The sequence below is a fragment of the Felis catus genome, chromosome B1 (genome assembly GCF_018350175.1).
Source record: "Felis catus isolate Fca126 chromosome B1, F.catus_Fca126_mat1.0, whole genome shotgun sequence".
In the NCBI taxonomy this organism is placed as follows: domain Eukaryota; kingdom Metazoa; phylum Chordata; class Mammalia; order Carnivora; family Felidae; genus Felis; species Felis catus.
Window position 1 is genome coordinate 21,825,159 of NC_058371.1, and position 13,636 is coordinate 21,838,794.

At 37.4% G+C, this 13,636-nt stretch overlaps 1 long non-coding RNA gene across 1 annotated transcript in view; it reads left to right on the forward strand.

Moving 5' to 3' along the window:
- The first annotated feature begins 205 nt into the window (after positions 1-205).
- The window catches only part of LOC123384784, a 33,556-nt gene continuing 20,125 nt past the window's right edge, over positions 206-13,636 (forward strand). The window contains exons 1-2 of the long non-coding RNA XR_006596336.1: positions 206-551; positions 7,335-7,457. This is a non-coding gene — a long non-coding RNA (uncharacterized LOC123384784). The remainder of the gene's footprint in view (positions 552-7,334; positions 7,458-13,636) is intronic.

Sequence of the window (13,636 nt, forward strand, 5' to 3'; positions counted from 1 at the left end):
AGGTCATGCTTCTCAATACACAAGCATTGCCACATAGACCCGAGAAGTCAACATCCATTTATTGAACTGACACTGTCTCTTTAAAGTTTATTTTTTTAGAGTGAGAGAGAGAGAGGGAGGGAGGAAAGGCGAACATACGCATGCGGGGCGGGGGGAGGGGCGGGGGGGGGGGAGGAGAGAGAAAATCCCAAGCAGTGTCAGCACTATCATTGCAGAGCCAGACGTGGGGCTCAAACCCAAGAACCATGAGATCGTGACTTGAGCCGAAATCAGGACTCAGACGCTCAACCGACTGGGCCCCTCAGGTGTCCCGATACTGTCTCTTAAAGGCAAGCGGAGCCTGAAACAGGAATTTGGGTGCCTGTGATTTGTTGAGGAAATAAATACTCTTCAAGAAAGAATGGGACACAGGGAAAGGGAAAGAAGGAGGAAGGAACCCAGCAAGGATACGGTGTTAGATGAAGTCTGACCTTGATCTGATGCATGGAGGCTGGATATATATGTGTGGGGGCGTGGGCACTGGGAACTCTGGAGGATTAACTTCACAAAAGGTGAGGCGGTTGACCTTTTGAACCCCTGTCTGGGGGCTGTAGTTGGGATGGAGGTAGGGAGGCTAAGACAGCGTCTACCAGCTGAGAGCAATTTCTGGAAAAGCAGCTGTGAGCTTTTAACAGCCCGTGGAATTCTACCCTCGGGCCGGGTAGGATTAAGGTGAAGTACTTGAATTAGTAATGGTCTTTACAAATATCTGGAACAAAAGCCTTAGCTGAAGGATTGTTAAAAAAAAAAAAAAAAAAAGGAAAAGAAAAATTATAGGAATTACAGCAGCAGATCCTGACTTTGCTTTTCTTTTGACACAGGTTGTATTTCCTAGAAGACAATAAAGTTATAAATGATTTAACTGGATAGAGATAGAATTTCTCTGCTGATTTATAGAAATACTCATGGCATCTCATACTTTATCACTAGTTGCTTTACCTCGGATTACAGCTTCTGTCAGGCCACAGCTCATCGTGTGCCTGAGGTTGGAATGCCTGAAAGTGACAGTTCTGTGATAAGAACTTACTCTAAATCAAAGGCAGGATCGAGTTCAATTTCTCTGACAGTGGGTTCTTGAAAGGCTCTGAAGAACAGTAGTTAGTTGTAGGAGTGAAGGTGCTTTGGCCCTTGTGGATTTCCTCCTCACAAGGAACTGAATTTTCATAGAAGTCTTTATGAGTCTTACCAGGTCCAAAATAACCTGTATTTGCTTGGTTGCCTTAGTTGCAATACAACCGGTTTCTAAGCGACTGTCACCCATGATTAGCTGTGAAATTTGCTTCATCTGAATTAATCTTTATTACAGGTAAAATTCTGATGATGCCAATAGTCCATCAGTGATTACTACTACCCTGTGTAAAAAGGACGGGTCCAGAAAAAAATGTTCGTTGAGAAATTACCTCCATTTAAAGTCTCCAAGTTTATTTCATTACTATTTCAATGCAATATACTTTTAAATACACTTAAATATGCATTATAGGATATAGGATAATAGGATAAGTCATCCTATACTCTGTTTAAAGACTCAAAAGTGTTTTACAGCTATGACACGTAAATCACAAATGTCACTAGTTTATATTGCACAACAATTGGACACATCTTATGTTTAAAATATTTTTAAATGATTTAAAATATAACCATATTATGGAATGTTTAGACACTAGGAAAACCAACCATTTGTCATTTTATTGTCCATATCATTTTGGGTTTTTTTTTCCCCCTCTGCAAACACTTTTGTTCCTCAGAGTTGTAAATAGAACTCATTCAGTTTTATAACCTCCTTTAGCACGTACATCATGAACATGGCCCATGTTATTGATTACCTACACCCACCATTTTAAAAAAATTAAACTTTTTCTTCTTCCTGAATGAAAACGTCACGTGAGGTCATTGGAGAAAATGAAAAAGATTAAAAAGTTAATCCAAACCCCACTGATAACCCATTCCGCCCCCCATCCCACTCCTGAGCCCCTGGTTGACAGTCTGGACCTTCTTGAGTGTGGCTGGCAGAGGAAATTGTCCTTTTGACCTCTCTTGGGCCCTAGTGAAGCTGGGGTCAGGTCTCAGGTATTTATGGGGAAATCATCAGGTTGACTTTCCTAACAGTTCCCCAAGCTTTATACTTAAGCAGCTCTACCTCCGGCCTCCTTAGGTTGTTGACTTTGCCTTAGCCCCTGTTAGAAAAGGCTGATTCTTTTTTGACTGGTCTGTTTCTACCATATGTGTTACATCTGACATTGGAACTCCTCATTGGTTCATTTCCCTAGAATTTCCAGGTGGTTACGTAAATATTCTCTGGCCAAGTCTTTCTGATAAGTGCACAATGGTAATTAATTCATTATGTATTTTAAAATAAAGTATATTCAATACAGAACCTAACTGTGCCCATTTTGACTACCTCTCTTTCTCTAAGAGGAGAAAAAATTATAAGTCATCTGTTGGAAATTCCTGACATGCAGATAGACAGTTGGTTCTCCTTTTCTTATACTCCAGGCTGAGATGATGAAATTAGAATTTTAAAAATCTCTTTAAATATGGTCATGCGGCTTTTTGTTAGGGAGATTTGCCTGTTTATTTTCGTTTTTAACTGCAGTGTTCATTATTGAGATATAATAGACATATAATATTGTGTATGTTTATGGTACACAACTTGATGCTTTGATACATATATATATTGTGAAATGGTTACTATAAGGTTAGTTAATACCTGCCTTACCTTACATAATTACTGTTTGTGTGTGTGTGTGTGTGTATGTGTGGTAAGAATATTTAAGGTCTAGTCTTTTAATAACTTTCAAGTATATCATATGGTATTGTTGGTCACCATAGTCACCATTCCATTGATCTGCTGTGCATTAGACCGCCAGAATTTGTACCCTTTGACACATCTCATTACCCTCAACTCCAAGCTCCTGTCAGCTGCCGTTCTAATCTGTTTCTGTGAGTTTGGCTTTTTTAGCCTCTGACTTCTTTCGCTTAGCATGATGCCTCCCAAGTTCACCCATGTTGTCACAAATGGCAGGATCTCCTTCTTTTCATGGCTGAATCATATTCCATCGTGTGTGTGTATATACACATACATATATGTGTACACACACATCACATTTTCTTCATCCATTCATCCATCGAATGATAGGTGGACACAGGTTTGTTTCCATGTCTCAGCGAATGTGAATGATGCTGCTGTGAACCTGAAAGGGCAGACATCTCTTTGAGACAGTGGTTTCATTTCCTTTGATAACAGAGCCCGAAGTGGATTGCTGGATTATAAGGATAGTTCTATTTTTAATTGTTTGAGGAACTTCCGCACTGTTTTCTATAGCAGCTGCACCAATTTACATTCTCACCACGAGTACGTGACGTTCCTTATCCATCACATCCTCACTAACACTTGTTGTGGTAAGAGCCATTCAACAGGTCTGAGGTGCTATCTCATTGTGGTTTTGATTTGCGTTGCCCTGATGATGAGTGATGTTGAGCATCTTTCATGTATCCGTGGACGTTAATTGTGGTGTTTATACTTAACAATTTATTAGAGGAATTTACCCATAAAGTATCTTCATCCTGCACACTGCAAATATTTGCAGCTTATTAAATGTTATTTTTACGGTACCATTTTACTTCTCCATAATTATTTATAAAATTTCCATTTTTTGTTTATTTGTTTTTGTAATGACTTGTACAACAACAAGTTGTTGTTAATTGTATACAAGTTAATGGTGTGATTTCACTACCAGGCAACTTTGCTCCGCCTCAGTTTCTCTATTCTGCGTTCTTCATTTGAAGTCCTTCTAATGGTTACTCAGAGTATGTCTGTAAGTAGATCTTTTTTAAATATATGCTTACTTTAAGGGAGTATCTGAGAATGTTCTGTTGCCTTCCCATGTGGAACATTCACTTTTGTTTTGTTAAAGAATGTCTACTTTATAACATTTTCACGCCTCGCAAATGTATGTACTTAGTTCATAACGTTTTTTCAAATAATTAGGCAGAATATATTTTTCTTTTGTTCTACCTTGATGTTTGTATGATTCTTTTTTCAGATTTGATGCTCAAATTTTTTTCACAAGAGTACATTAGGTATTTAACTCTATTCATTAATTTTATTTCTGGAAAGTTTAAGTCCCTTTAGATATGCAGATTGTAGCCTTCAAATAAGGGATATGTATGTATATACATGCATATATATAATATATTTGGTTATTGCTTCTATTCCATTTTATATGGTCTCTCCTTCTGTGATGTGATATAACCATTTTGTCCTCTATATTGTATTTTCTCTGGTAGTTTTCTTCTTTGTCCTATTTCAGTGGATTCTGATTGTTCTGGTAAATTGATTAATTTGATATATTGGATTAAACAGATCTAGGAAATTAATTTTTTATCTTGGATTAAATCTGATCTATTTTTACATTTAAATCCTGCTTTTATCTATGGAATTTCCAATTTTTTACTTCTTTGCCTTATTCAACTCCATTTTACTTACCTACTTGTCAACTAATGTTTTTTTCTCTTAAAATACTTTATGTTTGATAAAGTTATATTGAGAACTTCATAACAGTCCATCATTTACTTCTGTTTTCTCAGTAAATATCATTAACGGCCTATATTTTACTTCTTTAACTTTGCACGATAAATATCCAGGCCCAATGTTAATATATCCAGGATTTCGTTAACATATAATCAATCCAGCCCGATATTTATCACAAGCACAGTCAGACGCAGTTCATTTGCATCCTCTCAGTGTCCACAAGAACGTTATTAGAATTCTATTCTGGTGGCTCTTGCAGAAGAATTGTTGAAAGGTGACATTATCAGCTCTGGGATCCAGCAGCTGGGATAAGGACATTCCAAATAAATGGACTTTATTTCAGTGCAGTGTGTCCTCTGTATTTGGTGATGCTTTTTTGGGAGGGGTAGGCTTTCCATGTCTCATTCTTTCCTCAGACTTCATCGTAGATGTGTGTGCATTGGGAGCTGGCATAATGTCTGCTTCCTTCCTGGTGCTACGGGCCACCTGTCAGGTCCTCTCGTATTCCATAGCGTTCTGTGCCTCTGAGTATGGTCGCTGTCAGAAAGCCCTGTGAAATGTTTTCTCTCTGTTCTCTATTCATCCCGGGCGCCCAGTATTCATACTTTAAATTCAAGGTGTTCAGAAAATGTACTGGATCTTTTGGACTTCAGGTGACACTGTCTCAAAGACTGTGGCCTGAGAATGTCATCTTGTCTTTGTGTTAGTGTTACTGCCATTTCCTCTTGACTGTATTCTTCTTTGATTGCTTCAACAGGGATCGGAGGGAAACAGTAATTCAATCCCGGTGGGAATGTCACAGTCAGCCTAGGCACACTCTAACTGCCATGTCAGTACCTACTTCATGCCATCATGTGAAGTCCTCGGGATTTTAAAATTTTTTGTACATTTATTTTTTTAATTTAATTTTTTTAAAGGGAGAGAGCAGGAGCAAGCTGGGGAGAGAAGCAGAGGGAGGGAGGGAGGGAGAGGGAGAGGGAGAGGGAGGGAGAGGGAGGGAGGGAGGGAGGGAGGGAGGGAGAGAGAGAGAGAGAGAGAGAGAGAGAGAGAGAGAATCTTAAGCAGGCTCCACGCTCAGCACAGAGTCTGACATGGGGCTCGATTCCATGACCTTGGGATCATGACCTGAGCTGAAATCAAGAGTTGGAAGCTCAACCAACTGAGTCACCCAGGTGCCCCCAAATATTTGTGCGTTTAGATTATACTATGTGTACAAATAACTGTTTTTCTAATGCATGAAATTTTGATATAGAATATTGGTATAAAATTCAAATCTTTTTTCTTTGTTGAGCTTTGTTTTTGCTGTGGGGACCCAACAGTTGCTTGTTTCCTGTTATTTCCTTAGGTGGTACACTTTCTGAGGAATGAGATTTCATGGTTTCTTAGTACAATCTCATGTACTCCAATGTACAAATAGTGTATATTAAGACAATGGGTTGGTTGTCCGGAGTCATTGGTAGGATGCATATCAGGCCACTAGATCTCTGAAAAGAGTTATTCTTTGTCACGGGGTCAGACTATTAAGTGTAGTCTGCCCTGGCCTCCCAACTGGGACCCCCTTCTCTTTCTCACATTATTATCTTTGCAGAAGAAAGGCATATGCCATTATTTCTAAAAGCCTGGGTTTATAGGGTACTCATCAGAACATTGATCACTGACCTTTCATCTGCAATGCTTGTTATCCAAAATGCAACACAGAAATTTCTACTCTCCCTCTGGCATTCAACTATGTGCAATTTCAATAGTTCCACACAAAACAAAATGCTGTAAAGAAAATACCCTGACCTCCTATGTTAACCAACGTTATAGAAGAAGCATATAAAATGTACATTTCCTAAATCCCTTAGTGTTGTAAGCTGTAAAAAGCAATATATTGCCTTTATAGATACTCTTAATTCCCCAAGGATTTGCAGAGACTCAGAATGCCCCTATTTTTAAACTTTTCAGGGGCTTGTGCTATTGTTTCATGCATCTCCAAAGGCTTGTGGTGTCGTGTGATATACGGAGCTCTTTGATTTGATGGGTCACCTTCTGCATATTGCAGCATAGGTTTTTCTGTGCCTGTTTTATCAAAATGAAAAGATCACAGAAGATGAAGGAGATTTTCCCTAATGGTTTCTTTGTGTTCACATATTGTCTGTTGTTTATATCGAGCACTAGCTATACCCATTTTTTTTTCCTGGAGTTATTTGACTATTTTCTATGGGCTTAGTTACTGAATTCTTTGTGTCAAAATATGTTAGAAATGTCCAGAATTAGAATTGTGGAACCAAAAAATATTTGAGACAAAACCATGATACTAGACTGTTGACCACATTCACATCAGTGATTGGGAATGGGATACGCAGTGTAAACTCTTTGTTTAACTGACATCTAAATCCTCTTTCTTAGCTGGGATAATTTGGGGTTGGTGGAGATACTGGGAGAAGGACGATATTCTGCCTTGTAGATTCTAAGAATGTACTTTTGTCTTCAAAATACAGAAAGTATTTTGTGTGTGGCACATGTAAACCCAGCTTGTGGTGCTATGTTTTTATAGGAGATCATATAGCCTTAACCTCTCTCTTTATTATAAATGTATATCTGTCACCCCTGCCCTTGATGGATTTGCTCCCTTGCACCACTGTGAGAAGTATTTGTCATAATGCATAACACACATTGAGACCATTATCCTGGGGGGATTTTTGATGTTTGTTCCCCATCTTTTTTAGGCATAGCTCCCCTTTTGCATCATCCTTCTTCCTGAATTACTTCTTTCTTTCAGATGCCGCTGATACGGCAAAACGGGACTGGAGCTGTTTCTCCTTTGGGGCAAGGCTCTTTGAACTTTAGAAGTCAAACATGGCCACCATAGGGCACAGAAGAAGTGAGAGAATGAAAAGTCGTGGTGAGCAAACATTCATTGGCTTATTTTTGTATGCCTGATGTCACCACTAGAATATTAACAGCTACAGGGACAGGGTCCGGAAGTGAACCTAGGGGATAACACAAATGATAGCTAACATTTATTGTGTGCTCATTTCCAGTTAGTAATTTTCCCTGTTAGTAAAATATTCAATCCTCTCAGGAGCTTGGCCTATTCTCATTATATGCTCAAAGGGCAAAAGGAGTTTTTGATCTATCACATCTGGACCTTTCTCAGTGGTAGGAGAGAAGATGAGAATTTGGAGCCCAGTAACAGTAAGAGAAATGGTCCTCTGCCAGCTACTGTCTGTGCACTTTTTCTTTGGCACCTACTAGGGAGATAATCTGTAGGCTGAGGATTCGAGGATTCAAAATCTTACTCCGTGATTTCTGTATCTGAGAGATGTTCATACTATGGAGATCAAGAAAATGTGCAACTCTCAGGACATATTAATTAAGACTCCCCCCACTCCCTCCACATGTTATTGTAAAAGAAAGCTCATAGCAGTTTTTAGGCTCTGTGTATATACAGGTGAAAGACCTTGTAATCAATTTTACTACAACTCACAAGATGGGGCCTTGATTACTTTCATTTCCTTTAGTCAACACTAGGGAAAGTTATCAAAAATGACTTTTTTTCTTTTTTCTTCTAAGAGCTTTCTGAATCGATTTGGTAGTTTAAGTCACTTAATGGCCATTCCAAAAATCTGTAATGCATCTTTCTTTAAATTAAAATATTACTATGATTAATAGATGCTGCATGTGAGTACACATATTCAAACATTTTTCAGATTCTCTCCCAGAGTTCAACGAACAAACTTGACAATGTGAATTTCAAATGACATTCGCTGAATAATTTGATCTCAGACAAATCTGGGATTTATAAGGATATTTTCCTGTGCCTTTGTACCAAATGGATTATGTACATTTCTACAAGGCTCTGTTACAGCTGTTAGGATTTGAACACACACACACACACACACACACACACACACACACACACCACTACAGTTGTGACCTTTAGTTCTTAGTGCCTGGGATGATGTGGAAATCTTGCCTTTCCTCTTGAAAATGATCTTTGTGGCTGGGGAAATGGGTTTAGTTATTAATTTAGAGATACATTGTATCAGTAGCTTGGTAAAATGTCACAGAACAAAAATGTATTGTTGCTCAGGGCTATTTTTTTGTTTTCTGGGATTATGCTTTAATGTTAAATACTTATTGCACTAATTAGCACAGTACCGGTGTCAGCTCATGTGAAGCCTTCCCTGCTGCCTGCAGTCTAGTCTACTGCTATTTTCAATACCATCATCCTTCTCAGTTTGCTTACATTTAATGGAAAAGTTTCATCACTTACTGGAGAGACCAAGAAAAAAAGGCCTTAGTTTTCCTTTTGGGTTTTCATTTTTGAGTGATATTATTGAAGTCTGCGGAAAATTTTTTTAATGTTTATTTATTTTTGAAGGAGAGAAAGACAGAGTGTGAGCAGGGGAGGGGCAGAGAGAGAGGGAGACACAGAATCTGAAGCAGGCTCCAGGTGCTGAGCTGTCAGCACAGAGCCCATTGTGGGGCTTGAACTCATACACCGCAAGATCATGACCTGAACCCAAGTCGGATGCTCAACCAACTGTGCCACCCAGGCGCCCCTAAAGTTCTGCAGAAATTTTTAAATGATTTAACAAAAACACAACGGTTTTCTGAGTTTAGGAAATAATTAGTTGGCCTCTGTTCGAGGCCATGGATGTACAATAAAGTCAAGAACTGGGTAGTAAGCATTTATGAGCGTCTGCCTAGCAATGCTGATTATAACAGTCCCAAACTGGAAACAGTCAACATGTCCTATAGAATGAATAAGTAAATAAATAGTTACATACTCATACGATGGAATGCAGTTTAACAGCAGTATTAAAAATGCAGTAACGTGGACAAAGTTGACAAAACATAATGTTAGATAAAAGGGCTCCTAAACAGAATGATGGACACACACACACACACACACACACACTGTATGATTCCATTTATATATAGTTCAAAAAACAGCCCAAATGGATTGATTTCATTAGAACTTGAGATAGTGGTTACCACAGGGCCTTCTGTCTGGAAGGTGGTGCTGGGGCTTTTGGTGTTCTGGAGATGCTCTGTTTCTAGGTGTTTATTTTACGGATAGAATCACTTTACCAAAATCACTTTACCAGAATCAAATTTAGCTCAATGAACTTTTTTATTTGTGCATTTTCTGTTGTTTGTTATATTTCAACAAAAAGTTTTACATTAAAAAAAATGGTGACGAGGAATCAAGAGAAATGAACCAAGTCTCAATAGCATCTTTGCTGACATGTGAAGTGTTCTTATTTTAACAAGTGTCCTTTTACTTATTTGAAGTCTACATCCATTTCAATTTAGGTGCCATATGACTGACGGACTTTCTGCTTTTGACATCCTCTTAAGAGAGAAGTTGAGTTAGGCTCAAATGGCATAAAGAGTAGAAAAAGAACTACTGTTTTGGAAGGCCATCTATGATTAGAAATAGAGTAGTAGCAAGAGATGATTAATCTAAATTAATAATGATATGAGCCTATCAGTCTGTATTTCCTGGATAGTTTCTGATTTTTTATTTATTTCTTCTAAAAACACTGCTTTTTTTTCTGTGTATAATTGCGTATTTTCATTGTTAGTTTGTTAGAATAAAGAAGAAAGAATGTGCATGGATAAAGAATATCAGTATCTTCTCTTTGCAAATGAGCAAGGAAAAAGGCATTTATTTATAGCTAATGTCTTATTGAACATATGTGAGTAGGTTTTATGTCCACACTTGCTTTTTTTCCAAGTGGGGTAATGTGGGGAATTTTTACAATGATCTTTTATTTTTTTAGTGCAGTATTGGATTTACAGAAAAGTTGAGAAGCTAATACAGAGTTCTCTTACTTCCAAACCCAAATTTTCTTATTAATGTTTTACAATAGTATGGTACATTTGTTACAATTAATGAACTGATATTTGTACATTATTTTTTAAATTTTTTAAATGTTTTATTTATTTTTGAGAGAGAGAAAGAGAGAGAGAGAGTGAGAGAGCATGAGTCGGGGGAGAGGCAGAGAGAGAGGGAGACACAGAATCTGAAGCAGACTCCAGGCTCTGAGCTATTAGCACAGAGCTCGACATGGGGCTCGAACTCCTAGACAGCAAGATCATGACCTGAGCCAAAGTCGTATACATAACTGACTGAGCCACCCGGGAGTTCCTGTACATTATTATTAAGTAGTGATCAAAGTTTATTCAGATTTGTGTAGTTTTCCTGTTCCAGGATACCAAATTTAGGATGTCACATTACATTTCATTATTGTGTCTCTTTAAGGCTGCTCTTAACTGTGAAAATTACTCAGATATTGTTTATTTAAAAAAAAAATTAATCTTTATTTATTTTTGAGAGAGATATAGACAGAGTATGAGCAGGGGAGGAACAGAGACAGAAGGAGACACAGAATCCAAAGCAGGCTCCAGGCTCTGAGCTCTCAGCACAGAGCCCCATGCGGGGCTTGAACCCACGAACTGTGAGATCATGATCTGAGCTGAAGTCAGACACTTAACCGACTGAGCCACCCAGACGCCCTAGACATTGCTTATTTTTGATGATCTTGACTGTTTTTGAAGAGTACTGGTCAGATGTTCTGTAGGATGCCTATTATTAGAATTTGTCTGATGTCTTTCTCATGATAAAACTGGGGTTGTGGGTTATAGGAAAGTAAGGCTACAGAGGTACCATTTTTATCACATCACATCAGAGGTATATACTATCAACATGACTCAGGACTATTGATGTTGACCTTGACCAACTGGCAAAATAGTGTTTGCCAAGCTTCATCACTATAAAGTTACTCTTTTTTCTCCCTCCCCTTGTTTTAATAGGAATAAACCACAAAATGAATTACTTTCTCCTGTATAACCATGAACTCATACCATCTGAAGCACAAAACTTTCTTACTTTTAAGAAGATGAAAATGATAGTCACACAAATGACATGACAATCAAAATTTCTAACATAATGTTCATGTTTCTTGTGTCATTTCTCCATGGTGGTGTTGCTTTTCTTATTACCGTGGAAAATGGTTAGAGGAGATACTAGCTATCAGACTACCTGATATTTTGCGGATGTTTGCATAATTGACTTTTCACTCACTCTATCTATTTGGATACGATTTTAAATTACCCACAAAGCTGACTAATGTAAAGATCTTTTAAAATAGTTGGTGGTACTATTACCTTTATATCAGATGATTGCATTTTATACTAGAATATGAAAAATGTATTATCTTTACAGAAATGTTTATCACTCTTCTACAGTATTAGGTGAGTTATTTTTTTCGGATGATTTAAGAGAGGAGAGTCCTGCTATAAGACCGAGAAAACTTACTCTGTGTTATGTGGGAGGAGAAATTCTCTTAGTGTTACCTTTACTTGGTAAAATTAGAATACTTCGGGAGAAATTTCAAGTGGCACAAACTGCTGACATGAGAAATAAAAGTGATTATAGGTTTGCTCAGAAAAAAAAAAACTGATTATAAGGTTTCTAGAGGTGAGCTACAGGATTTTGAGTGAGGGTTTGTGAATCATAGCACTTGACAACAAAGTTTATCACTTTTTCATTACTCGTTCTCGATTTCTGATTTTATTTTTAATTTATGACATGACGGAATACTTTGTGATGAATCTTTCAATTCCTTTAGAATAAATAATTCCCATTGCCTTTAAAAATAGATGAAATACATTTATATAATAAAGCGATTCTTTTCAAAATGATGTGTATTCAAAAGTCTATAAACATGAAGTTTATTTAGGCAAGATTAATTGATAGATTGATGCAATCGTTCAGAATAAAACTATTGAAAGACTAAAATAAGAACTGCCGAGTCAATTGGTAAATAATGTAGTTAAAAGCAAAATGATCTCCATTTTATTTTGTATTAATAATGCATAATGAAATCATGTTGTTTCTGATGGCCTTGATTCTAGCTAAGCTGACCCTATCAGAGTTCAATGTCATTCATTTAAATCATTAAACCAGTTGCCTGGTTCACTTACACTCTAATTTTCACTAATGGAGTTAAGGTCACTTGACTCAACGCTGGTAGGCTTACTTGCATAAATAAAGCTGGCAGAGTTTTGCATGTCCCACTTGCAGTTACCAAATTTAAACGACTTCCAGGTAATGGATTGCTGGTTAAAGAAACCCCTGTCACATTTTTGATTCTGGCTGCCTCCCTTGAACTTGACTGAGCTTGTGGCCAGTGATGCCCCGGGCTTCCTTATAACTGAGGAAAACATAGTATTGGAAGAAAATCTTCAGAAATAAGGATACTACAGTGTGAGTAAAAGAGTATAAAATTTAAAGGAAAGATAGAAGCTATATATATGTATATATATATATATATGTATATATATATATATATACACACACACACACACACACACACATATATAGTATATTATATATGCATATGTATTATATATACATATACACACAGCAGAGTGGAGGACTGAGAATTGAAATAAGGACACACGTAGAATATCTATTTGCTTGTTGCTTTCCAAAGCAAATTTAAACTAAGTCATTCACGTGGCTGAGGTTCATTAACATTTATAACATTTATAACTCAAAGGAAAAAAATCCATTTTTTTTACAGCTCTGAAAGCACAAAATCATATAATGAAAAGTATTCCAGATTTAGGAAATCTGCTTATTTTAGATTTTTTACCCCTAGATCTTGTGCTGTTAGTAAATCATTCAAATCTGTAGGGTGTCAATTTGTTCGTTAAAAAAATAAAACTAGATTTGGACCAGATAATAAGTCCTTATAAGTGCTTGCCATTATTAGGTACCTATCATACATAAAAAATTGTAAACATTGTCATATTTACTCTTACATTAAAAACTTGTGTGTATTTTCCTGGTTAATCCCTGTGAGGATTCTGTGAGGTGGTCTTCTACAAATGCGTAAATGGAGGCTAGACAAGCCACTTTGCTCGGGGTCACCTGGCTCACGTGTGGCCAAACGCAGATTAGGATACAGGTCTGTCTTCCTCCAGGTCTTTGCTCTTTATAATAACAATAGTCTTCATATGCCAGGCACTGGTTTTGGCCTGACGGCACAGCAGCAAGCAACA